This window comes from Miniopterus schreibersii, assembly GCF_964146895.1.
Source record: "Miniopterus schreibersii genome assembly, chromosome: 7".
Classification (NCBI taxonomy): Eukaryota; Metazoa; Chordata; class Mammalia; order Chiroptera; family Miniopteridae; genus Miniopterus; species Miniopterus schreibersii.
The window spans coordinates 46388590-46410101 of NC_138108.1; positions in this window are offsets into that span (position 1 = coordinate 46388590).

The following is a 21512-nucleotide window of genomic DNA, read 5'->3' on the forward strand; positions in this document are numbered from 1 at the left end:
CATAAACTAAATCATAGTCGAATAAAAGGCCTTGGCCTTACAATGAAGCATTCATGAGGAATTAATATTCAATGTGTGCGTGTATTTTAAGTTAAAATATTTGATATGTATCTTCATTTTTTATGGCTATTTTAAATAATCTTTTTAAATCATCATGCAACTATCAGCCCAATTGTGTTGAAGAAAAGCTTTCTCCTCCACACATATACAGTCACCATTGCTCTCTAATCTTCAACAACTATAGTTTTCAACAATATTTAGGAAATATATTTTTTGTTTCTGTGATTGTAGTAGGCATCAGGAACTAATGATACACAAAACAGTCCCTATCTTCAAGAATTTTAGAGTCTAGTAATGTGATACATCAGTGAAGTATCACAATGATGCTGTTTTGGAGAGAAACAGTCCATGGTGGAGTCAACACCTTCAGCCTCTGGTGAGTCCATAGCCAGGAGCTAGAGGAGAAAGCCAAGGAGTCCCATAACTAGAGTAATGCTTCTCAAACTTTATTGTGCACACCTGGGGAATCTTATTGAAATGCAGATTCTGATTCATTAAGTCTGGAGTAGAATCTATGATTCTGTATTTCTAATAAGTTCTTAGATGATGCCAAGGCTGCTGGTCCTGGAACAACACTTTGAGTAGAGAGACTGCCCATTGAACCAATGCCTGGGGTTCTTTGAGACGACCATGACAATTCCCATAATGCTTCACATCTCTGATTACTTCAGGAATGGCCATGAGTCAATGTTCTCTCTTGCCCATTATTGCCATTATGGTTCCCTGGAAACTCCTACATCCTTTGTATATCCCTAACTTGATCAATTCCTCTACCCAACCCCCAATCACCTTTTACTCTGCCAGCTTCTACTGTACTTTGATCAGAAAATTTCCTTCTATCAGCAACCTGGTCTCTGAAAGTCCTATTCATCACAGTGTGTTAGTTGAAACTGGACATCTAAGGACACCCCTTTCTATTCCATTGAGGGTTATTGGTTTTGTCCTTTTATTCCACCCACCCGCTCCCCCCAGATCTCCAGTCCTGTGGATTTTTTGTCTTGCTCTTTTGCTCTGCTTGGTGTACTTTCTCTTTTGGAGTACACTATCCAGTAACTTTTTGGGGGAAGGGTCCAGGATTCATACATCTTTTGAGACCTTTATATCTAAAACTATCTTTCTTTTACCCTCGCAATAGGTTAGCTGAGTATAGATGTCTTGGTTGGAAATAATTTTTATCAGTATTTTGGAAGTGATTATCCATTTTCTTCTAAATTCCAGTGTTGAAAAGTCCAATGCATTTTTAAATTTTTTTTTAAAGGCAAATCTTTTTTCTTTAAATATAATTTTTATTGATTTCAGAGAGAGGAAGGGAGAGGGAGAGAGAGAGATAGAAACATCAGTGATGAGAGAGAGTCATTGATCGGCTGCCTTCTGCACGCCCCTGACTGGGGATCAAGTCGGCAACCTGGGCATGTGCCCTGACTGGGAACTGAACTGTGATCTTCTAGATCCTAGGTCAATGCTCAACTGCTGAGCCACGCCCTGCAGGGCCATTTTTTAATTCTTTGTTCTTTGTTAGTAATCATTTTTTTTTTTCTCTGAAAACATAAATATCCTGTTTGCCCTAGTGTTCTGATATTTTCTAAATATTTCTTAATTTTATTTCATATTCTCACTTTCTTCCTAGAATTGGTATTATATCAGACCTCCAATATATTGATACTCTAATATATTTGGAAGGGCACTTTTCTTACCTACATTCTACATCTTTGCCTATTCTATTTTATAGCAGCTAGTCTTCTAAGAGGAATTCAAGGATGTATTATTCTAAGCCTTCTATTGAGTTTTTATTTATTTATTTCTGTCTATAATTTCCAAGAGCACATTCTCTGAACGCTTCTTGTATGCACTTCTGTTAATTTATGAATGTGATTTTTTTTTTTAATCTTTCTAAGGATATTAATGGTAGTTTTTAAATGAGGTTTTTATCTACTTGTATAGACTCCTATTTGTTTTAGTCTGCATTTCATAATAGATTCTTTCCTCTAATGCCTGGTGATTCTTAATGCTTGTCTTCAACAGAGGAGCACTGAATGCTTATTGGAAAGCTCTGTAGTGTGGGGAAGGCTTGTTGACTGTGGTCTTTCCTGTAGGGTGACCTGATTGGGGCCCTTGTACTGGGAAACAAAATCACTGCTTAGATCCCCAGAGAAGAACCTTCCTGCCACCTTCCTTGAGGGTATGAGCCTGATTGCCATTGGGAGAAAGGGGCTAAGGATATATTTTCAGAATAAGACTCTTGTCTTCAACTATTCTTGGTGTTCCTTGTTCTGTTTCATCCTTTCCAGAGAGTGAGTCTCTAGGCATCTTGGGTGCGGTAGAGGATCTAGGGGTCAGTTGGGTAAACAGACTTTCAGCCAGTCCTCTCCCCACTCCACTTTCCCCCTCAATCCAGAGGTGCCTGGTACCACCATCTCTTGATCCTTCCAGTGCCAGGTGGATAACTACTCTGCTCTCTTCACTGTGAGTTTTGGATTAACTTTTTTCCATTCTGCTGACACTCATTACTAACTGATTTACTTTCCAAATTCCAAAATTTTGTCATTGAGTCTCTCCTACTTTTTCTCCCTGTGTATTTATGACTTTTCCTCTATACTTTTACTGTCATTTATATGGGATTTTGGAAGATACCAGAAGAAAATGAGAGTAAAATCTGGTATTCTTAGTAGAAAACCTCCATTCATTCTTCAATGACCTCCAATCTATCTTCTATCCCTAACAGCTTCCACTTTGCCAAATCCAACATCCCTTTTTCTGCCCTCTCATATCTAAGCTCTGCAGCATATGAAATAATTAACTGCAACCTCATTTAAAACTTTTTTGAAGCTTTTTCCTCTCTGGGCTTCTATGACATTACAAGTTTCTATCTCTAGTTCCACTAATCTACAAACCATCATATCTCACATGGACTAAGATGATCTCTAATTTCCCTATTTTGGGTCATTTAGCTGACTCCCCCCCCCCCCAACAACTAAAGGTAGATTTATAAATAAAAAACACATTGCTCTCTTGCTTTTGTCATCTTTCATAGGCTTCCAGTTGTTTTCAGAATAAAATCCATGCTCCTTGCTACAGCGTGGAAGACCCTAGGTGACCCAGTCTTGGTCTTTTTTCTCCTGCCTCATCTCTGACCACTTTTTTTCTAGCTCAGAGTGCTCCATACGCAGCAGTTGCCTTTTCTATTTGTCTCATGTGAAGCTTCTTCTTGCTTTAGAGCCTATGCTTTCTTTGTCTGGATGTTCTTCATAATTGAGACATGTTTCAGATCTCACCTCAGCGTTCTCAGAAGAGACCACACTTTGCAAAGTAACTCAATCCCTACTGCATCACTCTGTTTATCGCCTTTGTTACATTTACCTGAAAGTATTCTTTTTAAGTGTGAAATTGGGTTTGCCTCCACTAAAATGTCAGCTTCATAGGGTAAGGTAAGAAACAATGAAATCCATGTCACATTACAATATTGGCAATTCAGTACATCTACATAAAACAACTCTATTTTTTTGAAGAATACATATAGTAAACAGAATGGGGACAACTGGGAAGGGCAATGAGCATAGGAATGGAAGATAAAGAAGAAAACGCCACAAAAAACAAAAACAACCCCCCCACAAAAACCCAAAAAGAGGGATTTTTCTTAGACTGATGAACATAAATCCAAATTTAAAAAAAAATTTTGATCGGAAAAATTATCTAAGTCTATACATTATTTCTTCAAAATATATTTTACAGAGAGCATAGATTTATTATAAAATCCTGTAGTACAAAAATAATGGAACCAAAAAATACACACTAATTCACATACCAAAGAGCAAATCTCTGAAACTCATTACTTAAAGAATTTATGTACACGGAAATCTTGAGTATATACAAAGTAGACTCAACAAAATGGCTGGCTGATTACTTCACAGCTGATAAAGGAAAGTAGGATGTTTATCATGTCCCAAAGCTTTTCAAGGGACAGAAGATGACAGCATCTTGAGTACTACATCAATCAAGACAGAATACTTTCTTGAATGTTAGCTATGAGAGTATTCCTTTCCACAGTATATTCCATATGAAGACACACTCCCACATAATATCAATACAACCACCCCAAACCAAATAATCGATATTGACACAACACTACCATTCAATTCATTCCAAAGACCTCATTCAAATATCTCTAACTGTTCCAATATCTCTTTTTCCTTTCTGGTCCAGGACCTAATCCGGGATCATGCATCACATTTAGTTCTTGTATTTCTTTAGTTTCCTTTCATATGGAGCAGCTTCAAAGTTTTTCCCTGACTTTCATGTAGCTTACAGTTTTAGAGTATAAAGAACGTCAGTCGACATAGGGCCGTGTGATATTTCCCTATGTCCACACTAAAGCCATTTACTCTTATCAGAAACAGCACAGAAATGATATTGCACTCATAGCATTCAGCAAGAGTCCTTCAGTGTTACTCCTCCTTACCACTAGAGATGTTAACCTTGATAAACTGTTCAAGTTGGTGCCTGCCAGATTCCTGAACCATAAGGCCACCCCTTCCCCCTTTGTAGGTGGTATTTTGTTAAGAGGTACTCCAAGACTTCGCAAACATGTAATTCTTCAGCAAACTCCTACCCACTAGCTTTAGCATCCACTGATGGCTCCTACCTAATTCAACTCCCACTCTGACATACGTCATCATTCCTCCTACATTAAGTTGTTGACATTATACTACCAGTAAAAGCTTTTCTTTCTTATTTACTTATTTATGTATTTACTCATCCATTTATTCATGTATTCATTCATTTATTTATTCATGCCTGATGGATTCCTGCTTCATCTAGTGAGTTATAATCTGGTTACTATCATCATTTCTGATGCTTCAGTCATCCTAGAATTGGACATTTAAGCCTCTTAAAGTAAATTCCTTTGAGGTTGTTTTTTTGTTTGTTTGTTTGCTTAGCATGTCCCCATAATTCTTTGAACATTTCTGTACTTTCTGACTCATTTTGTACTTTTCCCACCTCAGCCTTGGAATCAAGTATTTCTTCATGAAACCTGGCTTCTTTTTTGTGGAGGGATTTAGAAATCAAGATATGGGTGCTCATGTGCTCTTTGCTGCTAGGGTATCATTGCTTCTAGACTCTCTTGGCAGACAAATATATAATATAAAATCTAATTATATATCTGTACACATCTTTATCTATTACTGGATCTATCTCTCTCAATTGCAATCCCATACGGAAACCTTCTCTATTTCTATCTCTATAAACCCCTAATTGTGAGAAACCTGGTTCCCATCATCTTCGCTCTGTTTGCTTATTTACTCAATCCCCCTATGTAAGTAACCTCCTGACTCTGGACACTTCTTGGCCTCTAGTCTCACCATCTCCTCACCCCCAGCAATGCCAGTTCCTCATTGTCTTTCTCACCTCTTCAGTCCCCACCCACCCCCAAGAGAAGGAATAGAAAAAGGAGAGGAGAGAGGAGAAAAAAAGGAAACAACTTCTTATTGTTTATAAACACTTCTTAAAACAGAAAAAAATATTTGAAACTAAGCTAGACGCTTGTGTTTTTGACCACATTGCATCTGTTTCACTGTAGTTGAGAATAGAAGAAATATAGTGAACCCATTTTTAAAAGCCCAAATCATAAGGGGAATTTTGATAACTTTGTAAAGATTCTATATATATAAAAAAAATGGAAAAACATTTGCAACATATGTATTTGTTTTTTATTGCAGCTGTAACAAATGACCACAAACTTGGTGGCTTTAAACAGCACAAATGTATTACCTTGCAGTTGTGGCGGTCAGAGGTCCTAAGTGAGTCTTTCTGGGCAAAAATCAAGCAGTTAGCAGCATGGTGTTCCTTCTGGAAACTCTGGGAGAGAATCTATTTCCTTGCCCTTTCCAGCCTCTAGAGGCACCCACATTTTTCAGTTTGTGGCTCCCTTCCTCCGTCACTAAAATCGGAAATCTAGCATCCTTAGATCTCCCTCTGACTCTGACCCCTCCTCATCTCTTTTCCATGTCTAAGAATCCTTATAATTACACTGAGTCCACTGGATAATCCAGGATCATCTCCCTATTTTAAGGTCAGTTGATTAGCTACCTTAGTTCCATCTGCAACCTTAATTTTTATTTCCATGTAACATAATAGATTCAGAGGTTCTCGGGATTAGGATGTGAACCTTTTTGAGAGGCCATTATTCTACCTACCAGGATTTACAAAAAGGATTTACCTACAAGACACACAAAAAGGTTGACATCTTTAATCATATAAATAACTCTTAGAAATCAAGATGAGTAATAACACTCGAATAAGCAAAAAGTATCCACAAGTAATTAATAACAGAAAAACTAGAAATGGCTCAAAACTTAAAAGGCTTTCTTACACTAGTAATTAAAGACTACGAATTAGAAAAAAAATAGAAGACAAGTTTTTACTAGTCAAATTGGCAGCAATTTTTGTTTTCATAATCATATTTAGCGTTGTTGAAGACTGAGAGAAAAAGACACTCCCACTTTGCTGGTGGAATAGAAATTGGCATACTCTTTCTGGATGGCAGGTCAGCAATATATATTAATGGCCTTAAAATTGTGCCAATGATTTGATTCAGCAATTCAGTTTCTAGACATTTATCCTAGAATAAAAAGAAAGGTGTTCATACCATTTTAATTATAAGAATATTCAAGTTTTGTGAAAGATTAAAAAAAATGCTTATGGAAAAAAATTGCTTTAATACATTTTGATATATCTATATTTTATGAAATAGTATAATATTTATGCATAAGCTTTTAGATATAAAATATATATGGTATAAAATAATGAAAAATATTAATGTCTTTAAAATCATGGCTAGACCCTTCACAAATCCAATTCTCCCCATAAAACACTCACTTTTAAAAATTTTGTGTTTATTTTCCTTCTTTTTTAAATTACAATTTTACTATACATGTATAGATTCATATACAGACATTAAACATTATTGCTTTAGAAGTGTATTTATTGATACAGAAAGACATCCAGCATATACTGAATGAAAAATATTTCATTAAAAATATCATATTAGGTTGATCCCATTTTTGGGGAAAACATTTATTAAATCTGAGAGGGTGTATAGCAGTGTAACATGGTTAATTCTGGATGGTAGTCTGATAATCTTGATATCTTCTTTTTTACTAATTTTTATTTTATAGCTTAATTAAAACAGTAAAGGCACTTATCTTTATAGAAATCTATAGTTAGAAAAGATTCTTTAAGAGGCGGTAGCATTCTTAATACTTGTTCACCTGCTGTTCACCTTCTAAATATAAAAGTAAAAGCAATTTCTAGTTGTGTTATAAAAAGCAGAAGGAGATGATTAAGTCATATTTTTATTTATTTAGTACAAAACACATATGTTTGGTTTTAGGAACAAATGAAGGTGGAAAATCTTTTTTGTAAAACCCTGATTTTATGTCAATCACTCTGGAACGGTCTCCTAACCCATACAAGTGACACAGTATCTGTAACATGCGCATGAGATTTAACGCCGGAAGCCAGCAGAGTGCAAGGAGAACTTGCAGAAGCACTTTATCAGAAGAGATTCTCAAAACTCCTCATTCCTAATCAGTTCAGGGTAGCAAGACCACATTTTCTACATTATGGTGTTTAAATCTTAGTTTTTAATTTTAAGAAGTTTTGTACGCACACATTTAAAAGTTCAACAAATATTGGATGACGTTAAGTGAAAAGATATGATCTATTCCCTCAAGGAGCTTCCAGTTCATTGAGGAAGTGGGACAACTGAATAGATGATTACAGTTGGGGTAAGAGAAGGGGTTAGAGGTTAGCACCGAATGCCAAGGGAGTTAAAGGGGTGACCCTGAACTCATCAGCAGGACTGTGGGTGAGTGTCAGGCAAGTTTTATTAGAAGACATGACCGTGAGCTGTACTTTGAAGGACAACTTAGCGTTAGCCAGGTTGACTGCCCTTTAGCTTCCCACCAGCAATCTGGAGTTTATTCTTTGGATGGGGTAAGAGAGGGTGACCTTTCATCTGCTCCCGAGAGCAGGAGGTGGCCATCGTGAGCTTAGAAGCAGAGGAGGCAGATCTGGCCCCTTTCCTGATCCTATCGATGCCAGACCTGCAGCTCCAGCTGCATATCTCAGATGCCCTGGCTTCTGCAGCCCCACCTTCCTGCTCTATTTCCCTCTTCTTCCCTGTTAATGACTTTTGTAAACTCCCAGGGAAACTGGAGTCATGCTCTGATGGGAAACCTGCCAGCTGATTTTATTCTGGAAAATGCCCTCTATCGCTGGAGATGTTGATCTATTTCTTACACAGACAGGCTTATGATGGCTGCTGAGCTGTAAAAAATGAAATGATGTATTATTAGAGATAAGTCAAAGGTAGTAAAAATAAAGAAGAGCAAAAATCTGGATTAACTAAAAATTCAGTTATTAACACAAAAGTTGAGATAATGGTTACCTCAGAATGTGGGAGGGCAGAAATATGACCGGAAGGGGACACATAAAGACTGTCTAAGGTACATTTTATTAAGGTCGCTGCTCAGGTGTTAATTTTATTATTCTTAAAAACAAAGATTTTCTTTTTATATAGATTTATATTTCATATACCTGTACATATGAATAATATTTTTAAAAAGAAGACATGAAGGGATGGGAGCATAAGGATATGAAATGAGGGGTGTAGAGGTGGGCATATATATCACAAAGATGGTTTGCTTTGTTTACCATTATTTTACCGTATTTTCTCTACATAGCCCTGTTGTCTCTAATTTGTATAAAGAATTAATGATAGATATTTGTTTAACCTTGTAAGAGGCTCTGCTAAGCGAAGTGCTTTGTGAATTAGGAGTGGAATTTATAATCCGTTAGAAGGACCTACAGGATATGAAAGCTGTACAGCCCAAGCTATGAGCACTGAACAAATGCAGCAGAAAAGGATTTGCATTATGTTCCAACCAGAGAGCAAGTGCGTTTAATGGAGTTATAAGGGAACCATGGGAATTCTGTGTTTCTATAGAGTTCAAAGGGAGTTGCCACTGTTTCAGTTAGGAAGGGCTTTGTGGAGGAGGCAGGATGGTTGGAGCCATTTGATAGAAGCAGGAGAGTTTGAACTGGAGGGAAGAAAATGGTTCAGGATTAGAAAGATTCACGGTTGTGTTGCTATTTTGACGACTATGGAGCAGGAGCCGCCTGCGTGGTGACCTCCCCAGGCCTGCGGTGGGTTGTTCAGGAATGCTCCACTGTGGCTTCCACCTCCTCTCTGGCAGCCCTTCTCCCAAACCACAAAACCCAAATGAATGTGTTTTTCTTCTAAATGGGCATAGCTTTAAATATGAAACCAACATTTTTAGTCTGAGAAGAGTCAAGCTTTTGATGGCATTTTTATTTCTGGCCTTTATTTTTCAAGTGTAGCGGTCAAGATACACCCGTCTCACCTCCTCCATCTGTGTTTACATCTTTCTAGGGCTAACCCGAAGGTGGACACCAGGTGCTCATCCCATTTACCACCCATTCTTGTCTGCTTGTTAAGTACTTTTAGACTTTTTCTCAACCATGGAAGTATGCCAGCCCCTTGGCATTCAGATTCACTTTGTGATGGGAGAAGAGAGAGAGTTACCAAAGGCCTATGGGTCAATGTTCTGAAAAAATAATTTCAGCATCCTCTAGCCTGGTTCCCGCTTCCTTTTTGAATGCTCTTGTTCCTTGCCATTGTCCTTCCTAACCTCTCACGTCCCAGAGTTCCTCTACCCTCACTCTAGCAAAAGGCTCCACATCTGGAAAGACTCACGAGTTCTTCCAAGAGAAGACTTGACGTGATATATCACACCCACCCTGCAGCCCATCACAGGAAACTTCGACCTGCACCATCTAGAGAGTGAAGGACATGATTATAAGGAGGAATTTAAACCATTGCTTAAATTGGCCCAAATGCAGAAGTTGGTTTGTTTATTTTTCATACAAATTTTATCCACTTGGAGTAGAGGTAAAACAGAATTCTTTTTATATTCTCTACGTAGAAAATGATATTACAAAATCATTATAGGAACAGCACATGCAGCTAAAACAAATACAGAGGAAAAGTATTACAGAGGCATGCTAGTCAATTAACAAAACTATTATGTCATTTTAGATTTTGTGACATTTGATATTTTTTAGCTTTTCAAAATGTATCTTATAAGCTTAAAATTCTCAATATAGATATTTACCTTTGTACCCTATGTTTGTAATTTTATGATTTATTTTCATCAATAAGAAACCTCCAAGCTAGAAAAGCTTCAGCCTCCACAACACTTGGATCTGCCTTTAGAGCCCAAGAAAATGAACAACTGCAAATGTGAACGATGAACCATAAATGAAAGAAGCTTATGCTCATAGCCACATAGGAAGACGAAATGTAGTTTCTCTCCCGCTCCTTTTACTATGTTTCTGCTTTTTAATCCATCTTTTTATATTTCCTGCTATCATGTAGAACCATTTTTCCAAATAGTCAAGTTCACGTTACACTTACTCTTTTCAGAGCGTTCGCCACCCTCCTAATTCAGAACTGTGCTTGCTGATCGCTGGAAACCTGCCCGGTGAGCACTGACCTTGTGCCCCATTTGATATAGAGCTGCCATGCGCTGATGTTTAATAAATATTTAATAGGATGCGTTCAGCTAAATTGGGTCAGCAGCTAAGGTGGGAGAGGAACTGTAGTTTTTTAAATACTGGAACAGCTTCGGATGTCGAAGCCCATTAGGAAGCAGAGGCCCTGACAGGGAGGACAATAGTTGCTGCCCTCTTTTGCCAGGGACTCCAGAAGCTGCTCCAGATCCCTAAGGAGATGCCCCTCAACAGCGGCCTGGGCCGAATGCCGAGCCGAGCGCCCCAGCCCATGAGCTTCGGAGGGTCTGGGGACTCGCCCGGCCAGGCCAGCGGCGCGGGTCCGAGTCACTGCGGAACACTGGAGAACGCAGTTGCAAAGGGGCGTCATTTCTGGGACTTACACTCAAATGATACAGGAGGAAAAAATGAGAGATAAGGCGAAGATGGTAAATTTAACATTTGGGGGATGCGGGGAAAAGTACATGAGCCCTGACCAGGTGGCCCGGTTGGTTGGAGCATCGTTCCAGAGGCCGGGCACAAACCTAGGTTGCAGGTTGGATGCCTGGTGGTGGAAGATAGAGGAGGCAACTGACCAATTTTTTTCTCTCTCTAAAATCAAATAAAACATATCCTCAGGTGAGGATTAAGGGAAGAAAAAGCACATGGAAATTTTCTCTACCACTCTTTTTTAATTTAAATTTTATTTTTCAATTACAGTTTACATTCAATATTATTTTGTATTAGTTTCAGGTGTACAGCCTAGTGGTTAGGCAATCATATGCTCTACAAAGTGACCTCCCCAATATTTCAAGTACCCACCAGGCACCGTACATAGTTACTATGATATTGTTGACTATATTCCCTATACTGTACTTTGCATTCCCATCTGAACCACTCTGCAAACTTTTTTTTGTGTGTGTGTGTGTTTATTTTTGTTTAAAATATTACGGATGTCCCTTTTTCTCCCCAATGACCCATTCCACCCTTTCCCACCTCCCTCCCCAGCCCCTCTCCACACCATTGTTCGTGTCCTTGGGTTGTGCATATATGCGTATAAATTCTTTGGTTAATCTCTGGAAACTTTTATATAAATCTGAAATGATGTAAAAATAAAAAGTTAACGGAGGACAACTACAACAAATAAACACAGAACAAAATCACAAAATAACTGTGGATCCATTTCAATCCTACTTTTTCTCTTAATATAATGAAAACGTGGACACAAAAAATTTAAAGGATTGGTTCCATCTCTCTTGACCTGCAGTATCACTGAAAGTTAGGCATTATTGGATTGTTGCGGGTGGGGTTTTTTGTAATTTACATTATTTTAAATGCTGCCCATTTAAGAGAATTGGGACTGTCTGGGAATGAAAGGAATTTGAGTCTTCTAAGACATGATAGACAATTTCACATTTCAAACAACATAGGTAATGCAAGCAGTAGTGCCCTTCAAGTTTTTTTGAAAAGTGGGCTAAAGTTAGAGGTCCTGGCATTCCTGCCAGTAACCGGATTTTATTGTTATTGCTCTTCTGTACTTTCTAAATATTGCCTAAAAACAAGGTAGGTGTGTTGAGAGGGTAAAAGGTTTATGAAGGAGGTGAAGGTGTTCCTCCTGAAAGGAGCTTTTTGCGCTGTGCTGGAGGAACGAGGCACCGGGCTGCGTGGAGGAGCTGCGAGAGGGCTGCGGCCTCTGACGGCGGCGAGGGCACTGCGGGCAGGGGGCGCGGAGAGGCAAGGAAACGGGCCAAACCATCTTCCTTACGGTAGTCCCGCCTTAGGCAGGAAGAGAAAACACGCTTTCCCTTTGTTTCCCCCCTCTCTCCTCTTGGTGCCCTGTCTCCCTTTTCCGCAGGCCCTTCTATTTCCAGAACTTAAGATAGATCTGTCTGAACTGCTCTTCTGCTGTTTAATAGGACACATACACCTAAACGCGTATTAACCGCTGACTACACTTTGTACCATATCCTAAAAGATATCTATGTAGTTCTAAGCAACTAATTCAATGGTAACTTTAGAAACAAAGACTGTAAACTAAGAAATGCATTTAGCATGTTTACTTTTGAATCAAAACAATTTTCAGTCTTGCACATACTCAATTGGGTACAGTTGTAGAGGAGGGAAACTGACCTTGGCTGGGAAATTGGGAGTCTTAATTTCATGTCCCATAAACAACAGCATCTGACTGTGTCCCCAGCAAATCTTTGCCTTCCCTGTGCTTGATACAATAGGTCTCTAGCTACCCATTCTTATAGTCCTGACAAAAGTTTCTATTAAATTATTTAGCATCATTTCTACCCCAGTAGTCAAGCCGGCTGCATTCTCATTATCTTTAATGTTTGACTTTGAGGTTTTTCAGTCTTTCTGGGAAGGAAATAAAAGCTATAGCATTGATTTTCTATACTTGGCCAATCACTAGGATCATAGAGGAGCTTGTTAAGACATAGATTCCCCAGGTTGCTACCTGGTGGTCTGAGGCAAATTCCAGAATCTGTATTCTCAAGTAATATCTCCTCATCTAGCTAAGTCTGAAACAATGCCAATGGAAAGGGGAAATTGGAAAGTTTCCCAAATGCTACTAAATATGCAAGTTACTCATGCCATGAAATGGCTTAATTAACTGGTACTCAAATAAGTGAGGAGCCTTATTTTTTTTCCCCCAATGTCCTTTCTTTGGGTAATCTTTTAACCTAATTAAGCAGTTAACATTTACTAGTCACCTACTGTAGGAAATGCAGTGCTAGATACAGTATTGTTTTGAATCCTCAAAACACTCTATAAGATCTGTATTATCCCATATTACTAATGCTGGGAGAGGGACTCGGATGAGTTCAACATCTTGGCCAAGGTTCTCCTGATGATGGTGGCAGAGCTGGAATTTGAATTCAGATGTGTGATGATTAGGTAAGTGCTGCCAAAATGCTGTTTTCTGGGGAGCAGTATACCTTCAGAGCCTATCTTTTCTGTCTGTGGTAGCAATAAGGCTAGTATGCAAAGGATAAGCTTGAGACTATGCAAGAACTGAGCATGTAATATTTACTATGGGTTATTTACTATGGCAGGAAGAAGGAAGACATCTCATATTTTGTTTTGTTTTTCTGATTGAACCTAAATTAGTTTACCACATTCATTGGATTAAATTAGTTTCTAGAGTCTAGAATTACTTCTGATAGCTACTATTGAATATGAGTATGCTTGTATTTTGCCAGATTTTCTTAAAAACACAAAACAAAAATAAATTAAAAAGCTACCCAGGGCTTTTGATACTGGAGGACCTAGCAATCCCTCTAAAACATTCTTACCTATGTGCTTACCTAGATAAAAGCTTTCCTTTTTCCTTTGACCCATGCCACTTCCTGAGGAGCAAGACCTCTGGAAATTGAACCTCAGCTGCAGCTTACTGTGTGACAGGCCCTGTGTCAGCATTTGTCATACAACCATAAAAGGCAATGTCTTGGACTAATGAAATTTACACTTCTAAAGGGAAGAAATAATCAACAAGCAAACAGAGGAGAAATATCAGATTATGAGTATCTTGGAAAATATGAAACAAATTAACAGGATAATGCGATTAGAAAGTAACTGAGTGTCACAGAATTGGATTGTCAGGCAAGGACTCTCAGAGCTCTGAGTGGCAAAAAGGAGGCAGACATTCAGCCATCTCTCTAAACTTCTTTGAAACTAGGAGGATGGTCTCTCCCCCTACTTCCTTTTGAAGTTCTAAGTTTGATTGCTGTGAGGGAAGAGATGCTATAGTGGGACTGGTGACCTGAAATACACAAATAAATCTATGAAAATCTATGAAATCTAGTACCTGGAAAGTGTGCACTAATTACTGGATTCCTACATTAATTTAAGAGGCTGTGTTCTCTATAATAAAAAGACAAATAACCCAACTAAAAAACTGGTAAAGGATTTGAATACATGGTTCTCCAAAAATGGTCAATAAAGCATAAGAAAAAATATTCAAAATCATTATTCATTAGGGAAATGCAAATCAAGACCACAACGAGATATCACTGCAGGCCTACTAGGATGGTTATAATTAAAATTAAAAAGGAAAATAACAAGTATTGGCAAGGATGTGGAGAAATTGGAATCCTTATATATTGCTGGTGGGATTGTAAAATTGTGTTATTGAAACAGTGGGAAACAGTTTGGCAGTACTTCAAAAAGTTATACATATGATCCAAAGATTCTACTCCTAAGCATAGACCAAACAGAATCAAAAACATACTTACACACACACACACACACACACACACAAATTGGTGCACAAATGTTCATAGCACCATTATTTGTATTAACTAAAAAGTGAAAACAACCCAAATAGCTATCAACTGATGAATGAATAAATAATGTGGTATATCCATACAATTATTCAACCATAAAAAGAAATAAGGTTCTGATATATTCTACAACATGGATGAACCTTGAATACATTAAGTTTAGTAAAAGAAACCAGCCACAGAAGACTAGTTATTGGATGATTTAATTTACATGAAATAGACAAATCCATAGAGAAAGAAAATTGATTACTGGTTTCCAGGGGCTGGTTTGGTGGGGGTAAGAAGGGGGAATTGGGAGTGTACTAAAGGTTAAAGAGTTTCTTTTGGGGATAAAAAAAAATGTTCTGGAATTAGATAGTGGTGATGGTGGCACAACTTTGTGAATACAATGAAAACAACCTTAAAATGGTTAATTTTATGGTGCATGAATTATATCTCAATAAGAAATATGTTGAATAAGGCTGTGTTTCTCCACTGAGATGTAAATATTGAGGTTGTCCTTCATAAATCAAGTAACTGAAAACATCTTAATTGTTGAACAAGGAAGATATCTATCTACACCAACACAACAAGTAACTAAAGTTCATATTATTTATTATTAAAAAGGTGTTGAAAAAAGTTAAAAGTAAATGATAAAGAAGTAGAATTTGAAAATCTAAGCCCTTGACTTGGATTAAAGATCTTATCCATTCCTGCCTTGGTATCACTTTACAGAATTCAACAAGCTATGGAGCTGATCAGATAATCACACAGGAATAAATAGACTTCCTGGGGATTCTTCATCCTGATCTCTAAAGAGCAGCTGGGTAGCTCAGGAAGAGTCAGGACTTGACCGTGAATGAACGTTAACATTCAAGAATGTAGGGACTTAAGGAAGAGGTAAGTGCCAAGGTAGTAAGACAGAAATGATGGGGCTTATTCAGGGGGAAAGAATGTGTGGACTAGTTTTCTGGGGAGTAAGGAAATAGGAGTAATAGGGTGATGTGGGCAGGATTGGACTAGACCGAAGAACAAAGCTTGAGTGCCGGGATAGAGAGAGAAGGAAACTACGAGAATTCCACTTTTGTCCAGTACTTTCCCTAAGTCCCTGAGTGAATTTGGATAATTTATTTTTCATTCTTTGTTCAAAGTTCCTTTTCTATAATGGGAGGTACTGAAGTTGGTTTCTACAGACAGAAAGTGTTTTATTTGTGTTAATGCTGTATTTCATGGTTCACTGTATTAGTTTCATGTCATTGCTATAACAAATTAAACCACAAACTCAGTGGCTTAAAACAACATACATTTATTATTTTACAGCTCTAGAGATCAGAAGTCTAAAATCACGATGTAGCAGAGCAGCGTTCCTTCGGGAGATTTCAGGAGACAATCTGAGAATCAGTTTCCTTGCCTTTTCCAGCGCCCAGAGGCCGGCTGTACTCCTTGGCTCAGGGCTCCTTCCTGCATCTTCCGAGCACATCGCTCCAACCACTGGACCCGTTATCACATCTGCTTTTTTTTACTTTGATCCTCTTGCCTCCCTCTTATAGGGGCCCTGTGATTATACTGGCCTACCTGCACAACCAGGAAAATCTTCCCATCTCAAGAGCCTTAACTTAATCACACTTGCCAAGTCCCTTTTGTCATTTAAGGTAATTTATTCACAGGTTCTGAGGATTACAACTGTGGACATCTTTGGGAGACCATTGTTCAGCCTATCACAATCACCTGCTGTAAATTTACTGGAATCCTTAAAATATACAGATTCAAATGGGTTCCATTCTAGACCTCCAGGCGTGGAGTCCAGGAAGATGCATTTAAATAAACTTCTCCAAGTTTGAGAATCACTGCTGTGAGAAAAAGCACATCACTCAAGATTTCTGAGGATGAGTAGAGGAGTGAAATTAGTAGAACTATTTTAACATAAACTGTGAGCTCTTTAAAATCACGTGAGAGTTAAGCTGTGTTGAGGGCTACTGAAGTTTTGGTCTATAATTGCCCTTTTTTTTTTTTTGTAAGAGAAAATTCTGCATAGAATTTGGGTCCAATAAAAAGGGCAGTTTTATAGGTGTGAGAATTTAAGCAAGCCTGCTGTTCTAGCCCAAGAATCATCCTTGTCACTAAACTCCTTTGCTCCTTGGGGGAATCCTGCTCCAGAATCCCTGCTTTCCTGTGGAATTACCTGCCAGCAGGCAAGCCCTTTAAAAACCCTGTTGCAACCTGACCTGTGGACATGCACCGCTGCGGCACCCATGCGCATGGAATGAAATTCAAAATGAGGTTGGCAAGTCCTTCCTTCTCCCGTCAGATAATTGCCTTTCCTTGTAGTTTCACATATGACAGGTTTCTGAGCCCTAAGGCTCAGAATGAAAAATTCCTCTTGCATCCTGGTGAGTCAGTCTTCAGGAGAGGATTGTTTGTGTAAGACAGCTTCCTCAGCTCAGCTTGGCAGTTTCCCTCAGCACAAAATGAAGCGCATCAGCCAAGATGCCAAAGGGTTTCTCCAGGAGGCAGCGTCGTGAAGTTCTGGCAGATGGCTCCGCAGAGCCAGGCCTCTGCAGCTTCCACATCTGGCGCATCAGTGCTCGGCCCACCTGCCCACTGGAACCAAATGAGGGGCCTGAAACAAACTGTCCCTCTGTCCTATAGAGTCTGCTGTGATTGGTTCGAGAAAGATCTCTGCCATCAGTATTTAAAAACTCTCTCCAAATAATTCCAACGTGACGCCAAGGTTGATGGCCACTGAAATCGGACATCTGAGATGGGCTGAGGGTAGCGAGTGTCTAATTACAGTCATTACCATGTTTTTAGAAATAGAGTACAGTTAAGGATTGTATTTTTGATTATATGCAAAACTCATTCAATATGTTTAAATACATGGCATTCACTTTAGTGATAATTAAGGGTTGGAAGGAATTTTAGAAACATTCTCATGAGATTTAGTAAAAGAAAAACAACCAACTTGGGCTTCGGAGAAAGGCAGACTTGGGTCTGAACGACTTTCCTCTTCCAGTTACCAGCCGGGAAACCTTGACCACGTAACCCTCCGAAGCTTCAGTTTCCTCATCTGTATAATGCGTATAATTATAATTTGTAGCTTTGTTAAAAGGAATAAATATAACATATAAAATCCCTGTCATATTAGTAAATATACAGTAAATATTATAATCCCCCTTTTCATACAGAGGAGGAAGTTTAGGTAAAAACAAAAAAAATAATTCCTGCTGAGGGCCTTCCCTAAGCAATACTGTTTACTAGCATACCACCTGAGACTAGGACTGATCATTTGTAGCGCTGGTTCCTTTGCAGAATCCCAGTAACGTGGCCAATGCATTATTTAGAAACAGCAACATGTTGCCCCTAGAAGATTATTAACTGCAATGGCCCAAGTCATCATGCCTCCTTTCCATCTTCTTTCTTTAGCTGCAAAATTAAATTCACAAGAGGCAGTTTGTCCAGGCCAAGCATACCTTATGTGGAAATAACAACAACAGGCTTTAGTGCAGATAATAATCATGCCACTGCCAATGAGAGGGAGGTGTTGAGGGTGGTCCCCCCTGGCCAGCTGACGGTGATACACTCCCTGGGCTTAAATCTGATTCTAGAGCCATGCTGTTCAATACAACAGTCCTAGCCCCGTGCAGCTATTTAAGTTAAAATCAAAATAAACTAAAATGAAATACATTTTAAAATTTAGTCACTCAGTTGTACTTGCCTCACTTCAAGTGCAGAGTAGGCACATGAGGCACGTGGCTCCTGTATTGAACAGCCAGGTAAGGGGCATGTCATCGTCGCGGATGTTCTACTGGGCAGTGCTGAGTTAGAAAATGTATTTGTTTCTTTGGATTTTTCATTATCTCTAAATTTGTGAATTGCGGTTGTTCCATTAATGACTGTTCATTATATAACTATAAGGTGGGGAAAATCACAGGGTGTTATATGAAAATTAATAGAAGAAAGAATATAGAAAGAAAGAGAAAATAGAGTTTGTCTGCCTGAACGGCCATCTGGCAACTGACACTTCAAGCAAGAATAAACTGCCTCTTAGGTTAGCAAGTAGAAACACCCTGGCTAAAGAGCTCTCTATGCTGGTATCTGAAAGGCTGGGGATGGTACATGGTCTGATACAAAGGTCTGGCAGGCAGTGTGCCTACTGGGCTCCCAGTGGGTTCCCACTGGCAGCTGTCACCATAGCAACGCTCAAGATCGAGGCTGGAGCCCTAAAAGCAGCGGCTTTCACACCATTGCCCACTCCTCACATCCACCCTGAATGGCCCTAACCACAGTCGAATCAATCAATCGCTGGGAAATCCCCAGAAAGCCCAATTTAAACACTATTTTGTTTGCAGTGAAAAGAAGACTTGGAAAGAGGTGCAGACATTAAACTGATTCAGCAAATATAATGTTAGGCCTCTTTCTGTTAAAATAATGAAATCAAAATATAAATTTCACCGTATCCTATTGCTGTATCTGATTCTCTGCTAAGAAACACTGTCCCCTTTCCCTGCGTCAATATACTTACTCATTTAGTGTGAGTGGGATTGTTATTGGTGCTGTTTTCTAATGTTTCTGTTCTCCTTCTAAGCACATAGTAGGACAGCATTAACCAACCAACCCCCCTTTTTTTCTATGAGAAATTAAAGTATCTTTGTTGAGACTCAATTAAGACAGCAGCAGTAAAATGAAATTCTATTTCTGTCCACATAATTTATTTATTTATTTCGGCCAATGCAATGGTGGTGAAAGTGAAGCGTGTCACTTCCAGCTACAACCTCTAAGAAGCAGTGACAATTAGCCCATTTCCTCCCCTGCCTGCAATGTTTCAGGTGGCAGAGGCCCCACCAGTCTCAGTACCTGAGTGAGGACCACTTAGAGCAGACTACCTCTCTCATTTGATGAACCCGAAGGGAAACGATGTTTTTTTAAACCATTGGGTTTGGAGGCTTGTGTGCTGCTAAACAGCACAATTTAGCGTCTCTTGACTGACACAGTCAAAATACTAAAATAAAAATAAAACTGAAAGATTGAAAAATCTGATGAGAACAAACAGTTTTAATGTAAACTGTTAATTTCAAGAGTATCCTGTCTATTGCAGGATCCGCTTTAATGGTGTGATTATTTTTCCATACCAATATCACTTGTCTTCCAAGCAAGATTTGTTAGTCTTGATTTAGATGAAAGCAAAAAATTAGCTTGTACTAGTGACTGAATGGCCTCCGATTTCTTGATGTCAAGTGCATATAAAAATATTTGATGACACCTCTAAATAGATATTAAAAAGCATTTCAAAATAAAATATTTCAGTTCTTATATTTAAAAAGCCACATACATGAAGCCTGTGGGAGAGGTGGGTGATATATACTTAGAACATTATTTCACATTTTAAAGATTATTTGCGAAGAATCCTAGAGAACAATTTGAAAGACATCTGTTTTACTTTTATTATTTAAATACAATTGTTTAACTTTACCATTAGTTCATTATTGTTTCAGCATAGTTGATTTTGAATGATTTATGGAGGTTACAAAATGCCAAATATTAGAGTACTACTATTTGCCACAATTAAAGGCATATTCCAAACAATAAAGCAAAAACAAAAACAAAAAACAAGAAACATTGAATATTGCTTCGAACAATAATAACCTTCTTATTGTAAGCATGTATTCTCCCCCCAAATGTAGCTCATTTAGACAATATCAATCCTGATGTGTGTGTATATATCTTATCCATCACTTCACACAGTTTTTAAAATTATATGTGATATAAAAGTTTAAAAAGTTACAAAGCTTAAAGCAGTCACATTATTTTATAATCACAAATCTTAACACCAGACTCTTCAAACATCTACTAAGGAGAAATAAATATAAAAACCAAAAAATAATTCCAGGCTGAGGTTTCCTTTCTTTTACTTTGATACGCAGAAAGTGAAATCACTTTAACAGCTTTTTTATTTTTTATTTTTTTAAAGCAGGAAACTTAGAAGTTAAGTAGAATGCCCCTGCAGTATGTCTTCCCACTTCTCTTCGGGGTCCAGGACATTCTGCCAGTTGGCCAGTAAGGGGAGCCATCACAAAGTAATTACAGACATATTTACATGACAAGTTTTCCTCATAGAAATAAAGTTTGTGAGGATTTTTCTGATGTACACCTTGCTCTTGAGTGAATTTTCTAGGTCATCACTGACCATAGTCTGCACCTGCCCAGGCTGTCACAGCCTCAGGCCACCAGCTAGTAACTGCTGTATGAGAGCTCAGCTGCTGCGCTGTTTCTTTGGAACCCCCCCCCCCCCCCATGCTGTTACGGAAAGAGCTTCTATCGCACAGGATCGGGCCAAAGGCTCGGATCTGAGTCACGCTGCTGCTTTCACGTCTACCCCGATGCCCGTCTCTCTATGAACCGCTCTCACCTCTCCAATAATAAATGTAAATTACATGTTTCTGTCAAGTCCACCTGCCCACTTCTTTCAGGAAAAGCCATTTGTTCCCATGCACCTGGAGCTAATTCTCACTGCCTGCATCCTTCCCCCGCGCCAGCTTCCTGCTTGCCACCTCCTCGCAGGCTCCCCTCGAGGCCGTTTTCCCTCCTCTGGAGGCCTGAGCTGATGTGTTTTCAGGC